This window comes from Lepidochelys olivacea (genome assembly GCF_965140295.1).
Source record: "Lepidochelys olivacea isolate rLepOli2 genome assembly, chromosome: 5".
NCBI classification, from domain to species: domain Eukaryota; kingdom Metazoa; phylum Chordata; order Testudines; family Cheloniidae; genus Lepidochelys; species Lepidochelys olivacea.
Window position 1 is genome coordinate 57179860 of NC_140415.1, and position 17022 is coordinate 57196881.

Here is a 17022-nt window from a genome sequence, read left to right on the forward strand (position 1 = left end):
TCTTTATTCAGGCTGAACTTTGTTTTCTTTCCTTTAAAGAAACCATATATCCTTCCCTTTGTGCTTAATATCATGCTATATGTAATTTTCTATTGAAGAGTTTATTTACCTCACAGAGGGTTTGTTTAAGGCAAAATATAGCAAAGTAAGAATTTGCTCCATAATAGAGTGCAGTTCACCAGTCTGGATATTCTAGGAACACAGAAACATTGTGCCTGTCTAGGCCAGTAGAAAATGCGTGTAGTCTGAATGAGGTCATTCACGTGTGTAAATCCTTGCCAGATTGAGCCCTATACCTGTACTGTCAGTGTTGATAAGGCACAGATCACCACAAACGGTACTGACAGCAAATAAGTCACATACCCATAACATAAAAGCAAGAAGGAAAAATATATCTAGTTTGTTGTCATTTGAATGGTTGGTTTAGGCATATTGAGGATGGATTTAGTTGCTCTATCAGTAACACGATAGACAGCAAAGAATTGGCACATCTTTAAAACAAAGTTTTAAAAAATATATATATTTCCCTTGTTCCACATCTCTGTCTAGGCAGAAGTTTCAGATTCATTACAGTACAAAGTCATACTACCTCCTTAGTTCTTCAATAGCACTAGCTCCTTAGCTAATAGTCACACATCTCTTCAGCACTTTTAAACATGATGGGTCCCATTCTGTGCTAGCAAATTTGGCCCCACATCTAGCTATATTGTGCATGAGGTCTTTTGACTAGATCACTGAAAAACAATAACTACCTTAAAATTAAGTTGGTAGTGAAATTAACAATTCAATTACCACCACACTGAGTATTGTTGAAATAGCCAAAATAACTTGTAGAAGGGGGTGTGGTGGTAACTGAATATCAAGCATAACAAAATGCTTAATCATGCTCAGAGTTTTCTGTGAGTCTTAATCTAAGGCCAAATTCTGCATTCAGTCTTTGTGTGGAATGTTTATTGACTTCAAACTCCTTGAATCAGGGAGCAGAATATGGACCCTAGAAATATTCATCTTGATCACCACTGTAATGGGGCAGCCACCTCCCAAGCACCTGCCTCAGGGCTGGGGATGGCTCTGCAGCACCCTGACTCAGTTTCCCTCTTCACAGCTCCTTAATAAACTCCACACACAGGGTTTAGTGCTGGAGATAGCTCCTCAGCAAAGTCATAAAGTTAACCACTTCCAGGAGTAACAAAAGTCCAACTAAAAAATACCAGCAAACAAAAAAAAGATTCTTCAACCCTTCATGGGCTTCTTTTCAAACCATCCTCTAGGCCCTGTTCTCAGCCACATTTGTGTCTTTCCCCTGACCCGCTATAGATCACTCAGCCACCAGATTGATTCCCCTAGAATATCATTCAGCTGCAGAACCTGGCTCAGGACCTTCACACCCCCTACACGGCACAGTTCTACTCCCAAACTGAGCTCTCTCAGGCCTTTTATAAGGCTCAGGTGTCCGTTAAAGTATCAGATGAGCCTCTTAGTACCAGGCTGGGAAGCAGATAATTAATTATGGCACAGGTGGGGCTGGTCCCATCTCCCCTTAAAGGACAATCAGCCAAACCATTTCTTCTGCAACTGCTGTTATACCCCAGTGACACTGAGTGTAAATCACTAGAAATACACATTATGAAATTCAGCTGCCAGAGGTTACATTATTAGTTAAAATAAGGCTTACTCCCCCCCCCTGCATTTTTTTTGTTTTAAACTCAATCACTAATGAAACTTGGAGAGCACTTCGGTAAGCATAAGTAGTAGCAAAGAATTTGTAGGTGTGGCACAAAGTTGTAATGAAGTGTTACAGAACCTATGGATATCTAATTTCAGGATATATAGATATAATTGCTAAAAAAATACTACTGTATTGTTGTGGAGAAAAGTAAAAAATCTAAAAGGAGCTCAGTTTATCAGACATGGAAAATGAAAATAAAGCCACTGAAGGCTGATGAAAAGACAGATCTAACATGTATTATATCTTATTAATGGTATCAACAATCCTGGCAGTGAATAATGGTAAATGTAGTGTCATGTGTCCCCCACTGTTTAGATTTGCTAAATAATGGTATTATTATTATTTTATTTTATTATTACTGTATTTGTGTTATCACAGTGCCCAAAAGCCCCAGTCATGGACCAGGCCCCCACTCTGCTAGGTGCTGTTCAGACAGAACAAAAACACAGTCCTTGCCCCAAAGAGCACACAATCTAAGTATAAATTAAGAGGCAACAGGGAAACCATATGAGAATACTGTCCAAATTGACAAGACAGACACGGGTGGGGTAAGGGGTAGAACACACAACAGAGCAAACAATGTGGTAGCAGCAATGTGGTAACATGCCATGTTAGTTCACCTATGGGGGGAGGGGGCGTTACTTAGGAGGGGATCAGCTGAACGGAAAGGGAAGGGAAGGGAAGGGAGACAGGGAAGGCGAGGAAAGAGTAAGAGTGGCAGGTCTGCAGTGAGGCTATGGTGAAGAGACTGTGATGGAGAGAGAGATGGAGAGTTGGAGCAAATAGCCCATCAGCACAAGCCAGAGAAAGTCAAAGAACATTCTACAGTTTTGACTGGAATATCTGAAGGACCCTGCTTTGGCTAGTTCTGTTCCAACCAACTGGAGCTTTTGGCTGGCTTCTCTGTGCAGTTTGTCCCCAAAAGCCATATGGCGAGGGAAAAGGGAGGTAGGCACCATCTGGAACCTAGTGCCCTCAGAGTGTGTATGTGGGTCCTTCCCTACACAGTTCTTGTCCAGGATATTGCTGGAAGGGGGCTGGTCCCATCTGGGCCCCATTTTAACCTCCTTCCTCCAGTGCAGCAGTCCCTGCTTTGGCTACTTCTGCTCCTACCGGCTGGAGCCATGTAGGATAAACATTACTGAAAATATAAGAGGGGCTGCACAAAAGTTTTGTGGGCAAATCAGCAATTTCATAAAGGCTTAAAAAAAGAAAGAAAAAGAAAGTCCAGACTCAGTTATAGGATGAAAATAATATTACAAAATAGTAAGTCATCAGAACTCCACATTCTATATGCTTCAGGAATCACAAAAACCTGTATATGCCTGTTTCAGTAAACAGGAGATCAGGAAAGCATATACCTTCAGCTCCACTCACTAGTCCTTGCCTACAGACAGCCCCGCAACCTGAAGCAAATACTCACCAACAACCACATACCACACAACAGAACCACTAACCCAGGAACTTATCCTTGCAACAAAGCCCGTTGCCAACTGTGCCCACATATCTATTCAGGGGACACCATCACAGGGCCTAATAACATCAGCCACACTATCAGAGGCTCATTCACCTGCACATCCACCAATGTGATATATGCCATCATGTGCCAGCAATGCCCCTCTGCCATGTACATTGGTCAAACTGGACAGTCTCTACGTAAAAGAATAAATGGACACAAATCAGATGTCAAGAATTGTAACATTCATAAACCAGTCGGAGAACACTTCAATCTCTCTGGTCACGCGATCACAGACATGAAGGTCGCTATCTTAAAACAAAAAAACTTCAAATCCAGACTCCAGCGAGAAACTGCTGAATTGGAATTCATTTGCAAATTGGATACTATTAATTTAGGCTTAAATAGAGACTTGGAGTGGCTAAGTCATTATGCAAGGTAGCCTGTTTCCTCTTGTTTTTTCCTACCCCCCCCCCAGATGTTCTGGTTTAACTTGGATTTTAACTTGAAGAGTGGTCAGTTTGGATGAGCTATTACCAGCAGGAGAGTGAGTTTGTGTGTGTATGGGGGTGGGGGGGATGTGAGAACCTGGATTTATGCAGGAAATAGCCCAGCTTGATTGTCATGCACATTGTGTAAAGAGTTGTCACTTTGGATGGGCTATCACCAGCAGGAGAGTGAATTTGTGTGGGGGGGTGGAGGGTGAGAAAACCTGGATTTGTGCTGGAAATCACTTTAGATAAGCTATTACCAGCAGGACAGTGGGGTGGGAATAGGTATTGTTTCATATTCTCTGTGTATATATAAAGCCTGCTGCAGTTTCCACGATATGCATCTGAGGAAGTGAGCTGTAGCTCACGAAAGCTTATGCTCTAATAAATTGGTTAGTCTCTAAGGTGCCACAAGTCCTCCTTTTCTTTTTGTGAATACAGACTAACACGGCTGCTACTCTGAAACCTGTCACTAGAATACAGGTATTAGTTTAGTGAATAACTTCTGCCCATTTCAACTGTCCTCTCAAGAAGTTGACAATATTATAAAATACTAGTATGACCGTTGTGCTGTCATTTAACCAGAGTAATCCCCAGATGAATCTGACCCTAGATATAAATTTTATCCTGAGACGATAAAAGAAACTACTACATAACACTGTCACCATGAATAATTTGGTCAACCCACCTTTGATCATTTCTGTATGTTTACATGATCATGACATTCAGATCCAGGAAATATTGAATTTCCTAGATCAGGTCTGTGGTCAAAAGAAAAATCTACATTTTACAAGGACCAAGCAAATTCAAATAGGGGATCTTACTACCATGGCAGGTAAGATACATTATTATTGGCTCTACTTAGCACACCCAGAAGTTGTAATATTCCTTATCTGTCTCTCAGTGGCAACAAATATAACCTTCTTCCCTGAAACTCAAAAAAACTCATTCTTTCCTATGTGGAAAATCAAAGAAATCACTTCCAATCTATTTCTTACAACTGAATGCCAATCGATAAATCAGTGGAAATGAGGCAATATAACAAAACCAACATAACATACATCTTTTGGAAGGTAAGATTTAAACCATAGAGATGAATGATCACCTCAAGTAGTGATCAGTAAAACTGAATTCCACAGTATTAAAATAGTTACTTCCTCATGTATATCAGTGGGACCTGGATGAACAACAGCATCTAAAGCTGGTAACTCCCATTCCCACATCTTTCTGTTGTGCAGCAGGTTGATAAACTGGGTTTGCTTCTTTTGACATTTCTACAGAATAGGGCAGAACTACCCAGGCAAATTATTGTAAATCTGGGAAATATTTGTAAAAAAACCCACAAAAGGCGAAGACTTGTAATGGAATGGGAATTTCTTATTTTAAAAAAATCTGAAACATGTTCAAATTATAAATCCACTCCTCTACCATATGCCACCGAATATGAATGTAGCTGACCAGGGAATCAGCAAGAACAATACATTATTTCCCTATACACTGACACCTGTCTGTCTGTGTGTACATGCGCAAAACACCTGTAAGTAGCCACCCCACTCTCAAAATATGATGACAAAACCAACCTCTCCACCCCCCAACACAAATCGGACAAATTTCTCATTCCTGGCCATAGATCAAATGCCTGTAAAAACATTTATCACCCCCATCAAACATTTGTGGCTGTATGAGTGTCATTGCTCAACCAGAACATATTGCAAGTAAGTTGACTGACTTAAAATATATTGGGTGGAGGATAAAGTAGAGACAGAATAAATCCACAGAAATTATTTATTTCTTCTCATTATCTCCCTTTTGTGGTTTTTCTCTTTCTCCATTCTGAATCCGAATGAGAAAACAGTGGGTACAATCCCAAATAGTCATTTTAAAGATATTTTCTCTAGATACTGTATGCCCAACCCACTTCTTTTAGTGGTACAAGGCAGATTGGGTATCAGCAAAGGCTTTCTGGGTGTTTTAGATACCTGTCCATTTGCCAAATTCAGGATCCTGAGTTAATGGTAAGAATGAGATTTTTTTTTCCAAGATCAGGAAATGGATAAAACATCAATGTATGCTTCAGATCTTTGCTTAAATATTGACATTTCTAGGCAATACAGTATATTTCAAAGACTTCCAAAGACAAAATACAACATATTAAGACAAACTCTTGCTTCATTTAAACTAATGAAACCTCAGTAATTTAGGAATACAGAGCCTAGCACAATGGGGTCCTGGTCCTAGGGCTTGTCAGTGCTATGATAATAAAAATAATAAATAATAACAAAAATAATAAATAATAACAATAATGATTAGGGTAGAATTTGGCGCACAGTATTTTTTGTATTACAACGTTAGCTCAGGTTATAAGCAACCTGCAGCTAGACAAGTGACAGTTCTTTTTGCATTAATTTGAATTTGTGGCTGGGGGGAGAAAATATTTCAGTTTTTAAAGTTGATTTGCTAACTCTTGAGAATTTGCACAAATTTTGTCAAGAAAACAGTAAGATAATCAAGAATGACAATAGATAAAATAATGGATAATAGAGAATTGAATTTCCTTTTTGTGTGTACATTTTTCCCCTCCATTTTTTGCATCTCATCTCAGTCTAGCATCTTGGTGGCCTTGGCACAGCAAAGAGAAATGCACATAGAGAAGACATGAAGTTATAAATATAACTAGGCAATTACATCATTAATCCATTGGATCACATAACATTCTCAAAGTATTTGGCATGAGAATGAAAAAAAATTAAGGAACCTCAAACATCCTAAAACAACAAAAAGTATTATCCAACTTAACACTCTATAAAACTGATTTTGTTAACGACTCATTCTTGACACTGTTGAATCACTTTTCTCTATTATGGAAAACTCCAGCAGGAAATGCAAAGTTTTATCTTTCCTGGTATGTTCCCTATTCAGTACTATTTACAATCAATGGATGAACCCAACTAAAGCATTGAAATAGCACAAATATATTACCATGAACAACTATCATATGCTCTCATAAACTTTATGTTTTATCTTGTGAGAAGCTTCTGCTATGTAATAAGATTTAGCCTCTTACTTTTAATCTCATATTGCAATTGCGAGAAAAGACCTAGTACTGCTCTGGCATGTTACAGTGTTGTCATGGATACACAAGTATGGTGTATTACTTCCACCAGTAAATAAACAAGATTCTCAAAGAGTGCTTGGTAGGATTTACTAGCCCTGTAGTATTGTTACCTGCACAGAGCTTTAAATAAGCAAATGGTTTGTAGTTTTTTAATAATATCCAGTGTTGAGGAGAAGCACATATATGGTATATATAGTTCTTTAAAAATCATAAGGTACATGCTAAATTGTGTAACTTTACTGTCCTCACTTTTTAATTTAATTTGCCTTTATCTCATATTTTTCATAAAATATTTGCACATATATGGGACCATTTTCTAATATTCTTTACAATTTGTGGCAGTCATCTAATAACTGCTTAAATAGCTGCACAACATGTTTACACATGCAACTTATAAAGGACAGATTGATCATTCTTATAGCAGATAGTGATATTTGTAATTTAAAAAACAGTATTAGGTGATATTAAAATTGTGTCTTTTCTAAAACAAAGTCCTCTTTCCATTCACAGACTACAGAGATGAAATTCAATCACTTACTAGCATATATGTCAACAGCTACAACAGACTTGACTTGACTCTAACAAATCAGTATCTTATGTTGATGAAGGGATGTAGATTACATGCCTTAAACTTATGTTTCAAGAAAGAAAATCACAGATTGTTAAGAATGCTATATTTAGTTCTGTGTATTAAACTTAGCAATAGCAAAAGTCTGACTCATATCTAGGCACTCCAATTTCTTACAGAAATATCTAATTAAATCAGGTAAAAATCTCCGGGTTTTACAGCTTTAGAAATATAAACCCTTAGCATTTTAAATAAAATTCACTGAAGAAAATAACATAATTGTGTTTTATGTAAAATTCATGGAACTTTCCTATTCAGAAAGCCTGCATTGTATAATGATGCATTCAGGCACACACTCTATATGTATATGGCCAGAATGTTCTGTTGGGTTTAATTGTTGGCATAACTTTGCTGATTGGACTGAGAAAACCTAATTTAGGACTAGACAGAGTGAATAATTCACAATGAATAATTTATTTGTTAAATTTAGCCATTTTTTCAACTCTTGTCATGCAAGCAGATTGCAAGCTAGGGGTTGGGGTTTTTTTTTTTTTTTTGAGCGGGGCTTATATATCTATATCTATGATATGATTACGAATATTCAAAATCTGAGCTATGTTGGTTTGTTGTGATTGGCCATATAAGACATATGGGGTTGTTTCTGTTCCCTTATTGGGGGTTCAATCCTGCAAAGTGCTGAGCTCTCTGCCCACAATCCAGCTAAGCACAAAGGATCAGATTTTTAAAATATTTAGGTGCCTAGCAGATTTTCAAAAGCATCTCGGTGCCTAACTTCTATTGATTTCAATGGACATTAGGCACCTAGATACTTTTGAAAATCCCAGCAGAGGCCTAAATACCTTTACCATCTGGTTCAAAGTGCTTAACTTTAAGCACATGCACATTCCCATTAAATCCAGAATGTCCAGCACCCTGCAGGATTGAGTCCTGGGTGAGCACACAATAAAAATTCTTCTGCATAGAATATAAAATTTGCTTTCCACAAATATTTTGCCAGTAAAACTTAGTTGTGAAAATGTTTGCCAAAAGTGATCACAAAAAGGTCATGAACACAGCCATAGTGAATTCATGAAATAATTGGAATGAATATTTGTGATTTGTTGTTTGTTTGCATTATTTACTATTTAAGATACTGCATAATAAGTCATATGGATTGCTTTTTAAAAGATACCAGTACAGCATTTTGAGCTCCTTGGGGGCAAGAACATGGCTTCTTCTGTGTTTGGAAAACACATAGCACACTGGGAGCATTGCTGAAAATTAATAAATAATAATAATTAGTACAATCCTGCAATATTTATTCACATGAGTAATTCTTACACATGCAGGTAGTCACACTGCAGTCAAAGGATCTATTCACATGTGCAAGAATTACATGTCAGTAAAGGTTACAGGATCATACCCAACAGATGTAAGCTGAAACATGAGCAGCTGAATCATATTATGAATGTTCCATGAATCACTAATTTCTGTATTTAAGCATTTGCAGTCTTGTAGAAAAGAGACATTTAATGTAAGCAGCCTTAACACCTTACAGATTATAGCAGGAAAAACCTGAAATACTGATTTATTTCCATATTAAAGCTATAGTAGAGATTTTGTTTAAAAGAATACCTTTGTGCTTCCTAACACACAATGAGGCACCAAAATAGCTCCTTTAGAAATTAATCTGTTTAGACTATTACTTGGCAGGCCTAAATATGGGTAACAGTTCGGTTCTTTGTGGGAATGATGTTATTGTCATTTAGTAGCCACAATTTCTCTTTTCCTTAGATACTTTGAGTACTGTTTGAAAAGCTGTGCTTTAAATGAGGAGTTCAGTGCTGAGGGAGTTAATTTAAATTTGATAACAAATGGCTCTGCTTTTGAAATGAATGTAGCCTGGCAACTTCAACTGAGAACCCTTCATAGGGCCTCAATTATGTATGCAGCTTCTTTGAGAAATAGTTTCACACATCTGACCCAAGGCCCACTATGTTGTTGCCATGAAATAAAACTGTATGAAGGCAATGTTTCATTTCTGTACACTTTTCACACAGGCAGGCTTTGCCCCCTCCCCCCACCTTGTGCGGATGCGCATCCACACGCAAACACACACAAAATCTTTTATTCTGAACCCGATTCTTATATTTTTTCTATGGCTCATGTCTGAATAAAAATATAAAAGAAATAATCAATTGCCCAGTACTTAATGTGTGTGCTTATATTTTAAGAATTTCAGCTCATGCTTCCAAGCTGCCCTAATCAAAGCAGTAGTGTGAAACCAGACAGACAGACAGACAAACGGTTAAACATCCACACCATTTCATTTTTTTTTCAAAATGGCTGCTTTGTCTGTGTGCATACACCAATAGCAAATGTCCTTCTGTTATTGTACAGCCAATTTGATGTGTCAAGTATTCATATGCTAATAATGATACAGTTTCTCACTTTTTTCACAGATAAATTGTAAAGATTGTTATAGACAGTGAAACACAAGAATAAACAACCTTTATTTCAAAACTGATAAATTACTTTCCATTCAAATAACATGCAACACATGCTGCTGACCATTATTGTTTTCATTTATTGCTAGTTTGCCTTCTGTTTTTTTTTCCCTTAGAGTAGTTAGAAAATATTTAGCAGATACAGCCAGACTTGATACATATGACACGATTTCATTAATTTGCTTTGTGGTTTCATGACATGAACTTCATTTTTTACTCAGTTTTTACAGGCGATGAAAGTTTGTGATTGGAACGGACATTGTTCTCCCACATAGAACATTCACATTTTTTAAAAAAACCCTGTAATGTGCAAGATTTTAAGAGTAGACTGTCTCCCCTGCCATTTTTACAAAAATGCCATAACATACCCCCAAATCATTCTGTTTAAAAATGCCATTAGTAAAGAGCTTCCCGAATGTAATTTAAGGTGGAAGCCAGAACAAAATCTAAAAGCTTCTGTTTGGCTGGAATATGTAAGTTGAGTCAACAACTAAAAGGTATGTAAAAAAGAAAGGTAGTTCAATTTTGTTTTCTAAATTAAAATATAAACATTTTCACAACAGTATGGTTTATAAATGCAAAAGGAAAAGAAAAAGGCATAATGCTGAAATAATCAATATGAACAACAATACAGCACTGACAAAATAAACTTGCTTTATATCAATAGGCACTTGTTTTTATCAACATAAAAAATGAGCATGCATTACTACTAATTAAAAAAGGTGGAGTTACACATCACAGTAGTCAAGGATCATATTTGTGTCCTCAGTCCAGACACAGAAATGTATTTACATAACCATGTGGTCGTAAATTCAATCCATAAATGTAAGGAAATTCAGAGAAACACTAGGAGTCCAGACTGAAAGACACTGTTAATTAAGGTTTCAGAGTAACAGCCGTGTTAGTCTGTATTCGCAAAAAGAAAAGGAGTACTTGTGGCACCTTAGAGACTAACCAATTTATTTGAGCATGAGCTTTCGTGAGCTACAGCTCACTTCATCGGATGCATACCGTGGAAACTGCAGCAGACTTTATATACACACAGAGAATATGAAACAATACCTCCTCCCACCCCACTGTCCTGCTGGTAATAGCTTATCTAAAGTGATCATCAAGTTGGGCCATTTCCAGCACAAATCCAGGTTTTCTCACCCTCCACCCCCCCGCCACAAATTCACTCTCCTGCTGGTGATAGCCCATCCAAAGTGACAACTCTCTACACAATGTGCATGATAATCAAGTTGGGCCATTTCCTGCACAAAAACCTTGATTTGTGCAGGAAATGGCCCAACTGGATGATCACTTTAGATAAGCTATTACCAGCAGGACAGTGGGGTGGGAGGAGGTATTGTTTCATATTCTCTGTGTGTATATAAAGTCTGCTGCAGTTTCCACGGTATGCATCCGATGAAGTGAGCTGTAGCTCACGAAAGCTCATGCTCAAATAAATTGGTTAGTCTCTAAGGTGCCACAAGTACTCCTTTTCTTTTTACTGTTAATTAAATTAACCACTGTTATGTGTACTGTATTGGTCAATTGGCCTGGTTCTTTGAATCCTTGCATTGTGCCAAGGTTCTGTGAGGGGGCTGAGGTTGGTTATGTACTATACCATGCCTGGAGAAACTCTTATAGGGGAGCATTTTCTTGCCTTAGTGGGTTTTAAATTTAAATGTCAGCTAAATTGAATGCAAAAAGCTGTGTTAATCAATGTTAAGTTTGCACTGTTACAATCATATAAAGTCTGGTAATACAAAGTTGTTCCCACAGCAAGATAAGTCCAGCCATATTGTACTGTCCTGTATGTTTATAGTATATCTTTAGCAATATAAACAGTATTACATTAAGCTACATATTAAAATCAGAAAAACCAGGAATAGAAAATACTATATATGTTAAATTAATGTATGATCTGTGTTGAGGTAATGTTAAGTTTAGGAAATTCCTGATCTTTCTTATTTTAATAGTGCACTCTTTTAAGTTGCATTAATCTTGGGGGGTTGTTTTTGAATTTAATATTTTAGGCACAAGGAATTTTTTTGTTTTTAAATAAATGAAAACTGCAAAGGCAAAAGGGCAGGGGAAGAAGGCAAAAATATTCATTGACCAGTTGGCGGGTCAACTATGCCTACTCAGTTCCTTAAAAAAGTGGACACTGGCTTAGTTAAGAGTCAGCAGCTACTATGTATCATTGAAAAAAGTGTACAGTTCTGGAAATATGCATACCTGTACAATGTAGCAATCCAAAGGAGAGAACTCTCAGATTCAGTGAAAGTTTTCAGCTGTACTTGGCTAGTAGTGTACAATATGTAAAAGTTCATAACTTTGTTAATTTCTTGCCAATTTTTCTGAAAAACGTTGAGCCATTTTATTCAGATGTCTCCTCTCAAATTAATATGGTGCTAAATCAGGAACTCAAGATGGAATTAGAATTAACAATATTTAGCACTCAATCCTGCTGTCCTGCTCAGGCAAACCTACTGAAGTCAAAGACTGAGCCCTCAGGGCTACTTCTCAACTTCTTTTGCTATGGAAGTGTCATAACCCAGAAAAATTGCTGTAGTTCCATGGTGAGAGGGGTTGGGATGAGAAAGGAATGCAGAGCAGTGTGAGGTACCCACATTTTGTTTGGGCATAGTAACGCTTTGCAGCCCCTAAACCTCCTCATATCCTGCCATAACAGCAATGGAGGAGCGCTACATGAGCTTCTGGAGACTGATGATTCACTGCTAATCCTATGCACTTGCAAATGAGCACACAGCCTGTTTCCTAAGGCTCTGATCCTCCAAACACTTCCACATATGCTTAACTTTAACCATGTGAGCAGACCCATGAAAATCAATGGCAACAGCTTATTATGACAGTGGTGTCTTCTTGCCAGCATATCAAGCCTAACATTAAGAACTAGTATCGAGGTCCTGGTATGATGAGGATGCACTTGCAAAAACTAACATCAAGCATATTGTTTTTCAGACTTGGTCATGGACGTTTTACTCAGTAAGGACTATTTACATGCCACATTTCAAGTTTCAAAGTGTAGTTGGTTTTGAGTTAACTATGCCAGGGTGGGGGAGGGGGCGAGGAGGGAACAAAAGTGTAGGGGGGAAAGTAAGCAATTTTCAGGGTGAATGTTGTATTTTTTCAGACACTCAGAATTCAAAAACAGCTTGAAGCGATTTTTTCAAACATGTTAAAAATAAAAATAAATCTTTGTCTCTGTGCACGAAACTATGCACGAAAAATTTCATCTCAAAAGGAGAATTCTTCAGTAAATTATGAGGAAGTGAAAACATGGGGCTATTATTGAAACCATTTTGCAACCTTAAAAATAGTGTCCACAGAAGCAAAGACTATCATTTAGTTTTTTGATAGTTAATTTCTTTTAGAGCCTGATCTAAATTACATTGACTTCAGTGGGAGTTTGATCAGACCCTTAGGTAGTATATTAAAGAAAAGTATCAACAGCATGCATTTGAAAACTCCATAATTTACAGTATGACATTGTGGATTATTGGGTAACTATGTTACTGCTTTTAGAAATACCATAGGCCATCAGGGAAATACATAGCTAAAAAGCATTTGAAATATGTACTAACTGGATCCAGTAAATAAATAGGGTGAGATAGTACACCCTAGATCTGAGCATGGAAGGGATCCTGTGTGTGTGGTTCTCTTCTCCCCATTACAAAAGGTAGCCTCCATGGCAGAAGTCCCTCTCTTCCCCCAGGCCCATGGCATGCACTCCATTGGATTTGGGGTTAGACTATGGCCTGTTCCACTGTGACCTCTAACAGAACAATTTTAAAATGAGTCTCTTTGGAGTTGTTTTTTAGTTCTGCCTCACCAAGACTTAGAGACTTTTAAGGTGATAGATAGTAGATGTTAATTACTCGAAAGGAGATGTAGCAGGTCAGTGAGGACAAAATGTGTCTATGGTTAAATCAACATATGCTAAATAGTTGTGAAATTTTCATTTGAAAACCTGATTGTAGATGTTCAGTGACTACTCTGTTTTTAAGATGAAATGCCATAATCAATTATATTTTTTACAAATTACAGAAAGTTATTAGCTCACGCTGCTGACTAATTACCTGTTGCCTGCACCCTCGCAAGTATGGAAGGCTCCATTTGCAACAGACCTGTGTGGTAACACTGCTCAGGACTGGCAATCTATGGGGAGCCCACACAGGACGTGCAGCTGCCTCTATGAAGCCCTACCACAGAAGGGAGATTATGAGGGTGGGACCAGACCAAAGGAAATGTAGGACCGTAGAACCCATGATTACAAGGGTGCATCCAGTCAAACATCTCCCCAGCCCACCGGAAGAGACCAACCCTGCGGCTGGCATAAGGGCCACCAACTGCCAGTCCAATGATTAATTCATCTTTATCCATCAAAATGATGTACCCAAAATAGAGTTTACCTTGTGTAAGCTGCAATACTTTTCATGTTAGATAATTATCATCTATAATGTATAGAATCTCTAATGATGTTTTACTACTGGCTGGGGGGAGATGGATCAGTGTTCAAGTCACATTCCCCATCAGTACCCGGCCCAAGCCAAGAAAGCTAATGATCCAACCAGTGGACCAAATTCGGTGATGCATCCTGGTCATGTGCCACCTGAGGCACATTGTGCATATGCTAAGAAGAAGACTAGTGGCTGCATGAGATCTCCAGAATATGTCTCCCAAACACCACATCATTGAATATCTAAATTTTTCTTATGCTCTGTTTTTGCTTTACACTTTTACAAATGGTTAAGTTACAAATAGACTTGTAAAATGTTGGTCTTAGTTTTATCATGACTTGAACATTAGAGTAAAAGGATTAGTTTATGGTAGATGGAAAGGGAAAGAGTGTCATCTTTTGTTTTCTGGGATTCACATCAGAAGTGAACTTAAATTATTTTGTAAAATGAAACAAAGTAGAACGCACAAGGAACTATTACAAGAATGTTACATTTTTAATTCAAAATATAACATCTGTCACAGCTACCGCATTTCTCAGATGAATGCTATTAATTTATATATTTTCCAGATAATTATGAAAGATGAAATGAATAACTTTTTGTATCTGTTGTTTCTTTTTCATTTAGTGTCTCCTTATGTATGTAAATATAATTACACCTCATTCAGGGTTATGCATTTACAATATTTGGATTTTTCAAATTCCTAGTCCTTAGTGCAATTAGCACTTTATTCAAAAATAGATGAGTCAACCACGAGTTTACCTCTATCATCTACCTCACATCTCATCTATCATTTTACCCTCAAGCACCATTGTAGTTTGCTTTTGGGACTGCCTTTTAAGTGTGGTGGTTTGACATACTACCGTGAACTTGAAACAGTAAATACAAGGTTATTTCAGGATTAATTCAATATGTGTCAGCTTCCTGAGATATTTGATCTTTCATAATTTACTAATGTACATGAAAACCAGGCAAACTGATCTGTGCTAATGTAGCAATATTCTACATTTAACAACAATGGTCCCATTATAACATAGGTCTCAATTAAAAACAAATAGGAGGGAGAGTATAATAAACTGAGAGACTGTTAATGGACTGCAGAAAACAAGGCTTTTGTCTGCTTGCCTCAAAAAAGTGCAGGTTCTAGGTGTTAATTACAAAACAGGAGAAACAGGAGTGACTTGGAGGTAAGATTTCCAATTTACGGCAAACTACAAAAAGGAAAAAAGAAAAGAATGAGGGATATAGGTGTTTATGACCCTAGAGATTCATGAAGCTGAATACAGGTTTTATAACTCTTAGACACTTTGTGAAAAAACAAAGTTTTCAGTCTACTTCAGTGTGAATTCTATATGTGAGGGAGAAATGAAAGAAACAACTATTAAGAGTGACAAATGAGAAGTATTGAACCTCTCAGTTTTCCCCATGAGAAATCATCCTCCTTGAAACTTGACCATTATGTCTAGTGGTGCTGGAACTAAGAGTGCTCAGGGTGCTGCCACACCCTCTAGCTTGAAGTAGTGATAACAAACACCAAATACATGGTTTCCATCATAAGCACCCCCACTATAAAAATTGTTCCAGGACCCCTGATTGTGTCTGTTGACTCTGCTGCCCTATATAGATGCTACCTCAATGATATCTAAACCTTTATAGGTTACTTATATTTGCCTTTAATTTTATATACTGGAAAGTTCTTTGTGATACTTTTGAATGAAAAAAATAAATTGGATTGGATTATACTTTCAAAGGTCAGAGTGACAGAACTCCCAAACCTCTGATTCTAGAATCCTCCATTTCTCAGTAATATTCTCTGCTCACTTTGCTATTTCCCCCTCTAAGTATGTCACTAGCAGAATATGAAATAATTTGTGTAATGTTTGGATACAACTGAAATTGGTAGGCTATGGTCACATCGGTGAAAAATAAACAATATAGGTATGCACTATGACTTCCCTGAGATCATCCACAGTCTCTCTACTCTGATCACATTTAAGTCCCACTTAAAGACCCACTTCTGCTATGCTGCCTGCTGTGAATTTGGTTGACTTGTATAAAATATTCATATTTGTTGTTCCCAGTGTTGCCAACTCTCACGATTTTATCAAAAGTCTTACAATATTTGGTGTTTTTCTCAAAGCCCAAGCTCTTAGCGATAAGTGTTTAGGGGATAATTTCAGCTTTCATTTAAAGAAGAAGTTTCTAGCCCTTATAGTTGATGAGAAAATCCTTAAAGCACGCACTGAGTTAACCCTGAAGGCTCAGAAACCAGAAAGCAAATAAAAATATTTACTATTTAAAAAAAAATCTCATAATTTTTAAAATAATTTAATAGATTCATAGACTTCCAGGCTGAAATCTTATGGGCTTGGGTCCTGACTCATGGTTTTGAATGCTTGGCAATAAACTTTGTACGCTAGTCCATTTGACCTTAAACAATGATTACCTAGGACCAGGGACCATGCCTTCTTGAATGTCTGGGGAGCACCTAGAGCATTATAAGCACAACAAACAATATTTGATTACCAGGTTATTTGAGCCAATAGATTACCATTAGTTTTGCCCCTCCCATCGGAACTATTTTGCTAGTGCCTATGAGCAAATATGAATACTAGCAAATCAGCCACTCGCAGCTTAATGAGCTACACTGGGGGACACAGGTGGGCAGCCTGACTGGAGCTCAGCGA

General features: G+C 37.5%; 1 long non-coding RNA gene across 8 annotated transcripts in view; it reads right to left on the reverse strand.

Annotated features, from left to right (window-relative positions):
* The window catches only part of LOC311520409, a 162940-nt gene that overhangs the window by 11375 nt on the left and 134543 nt on the right, over positions 1-17022 (reverse strand). Inside the window, exon 5 of one of the 8 annotated variants that reach the window (XR_014711585.1) lies at positions 16782-16823. The exons of the other annotated variants lie outside the window; for them this stretch is intronic. This is a non-coding gene — a long non-coding RNA (uncharacterized lncRNA). The remainder of the gene's footprint in view (positions 1-16781; positions 16824-17022) is intronic. 8 annotated transcript variants of the gene reach the window in all.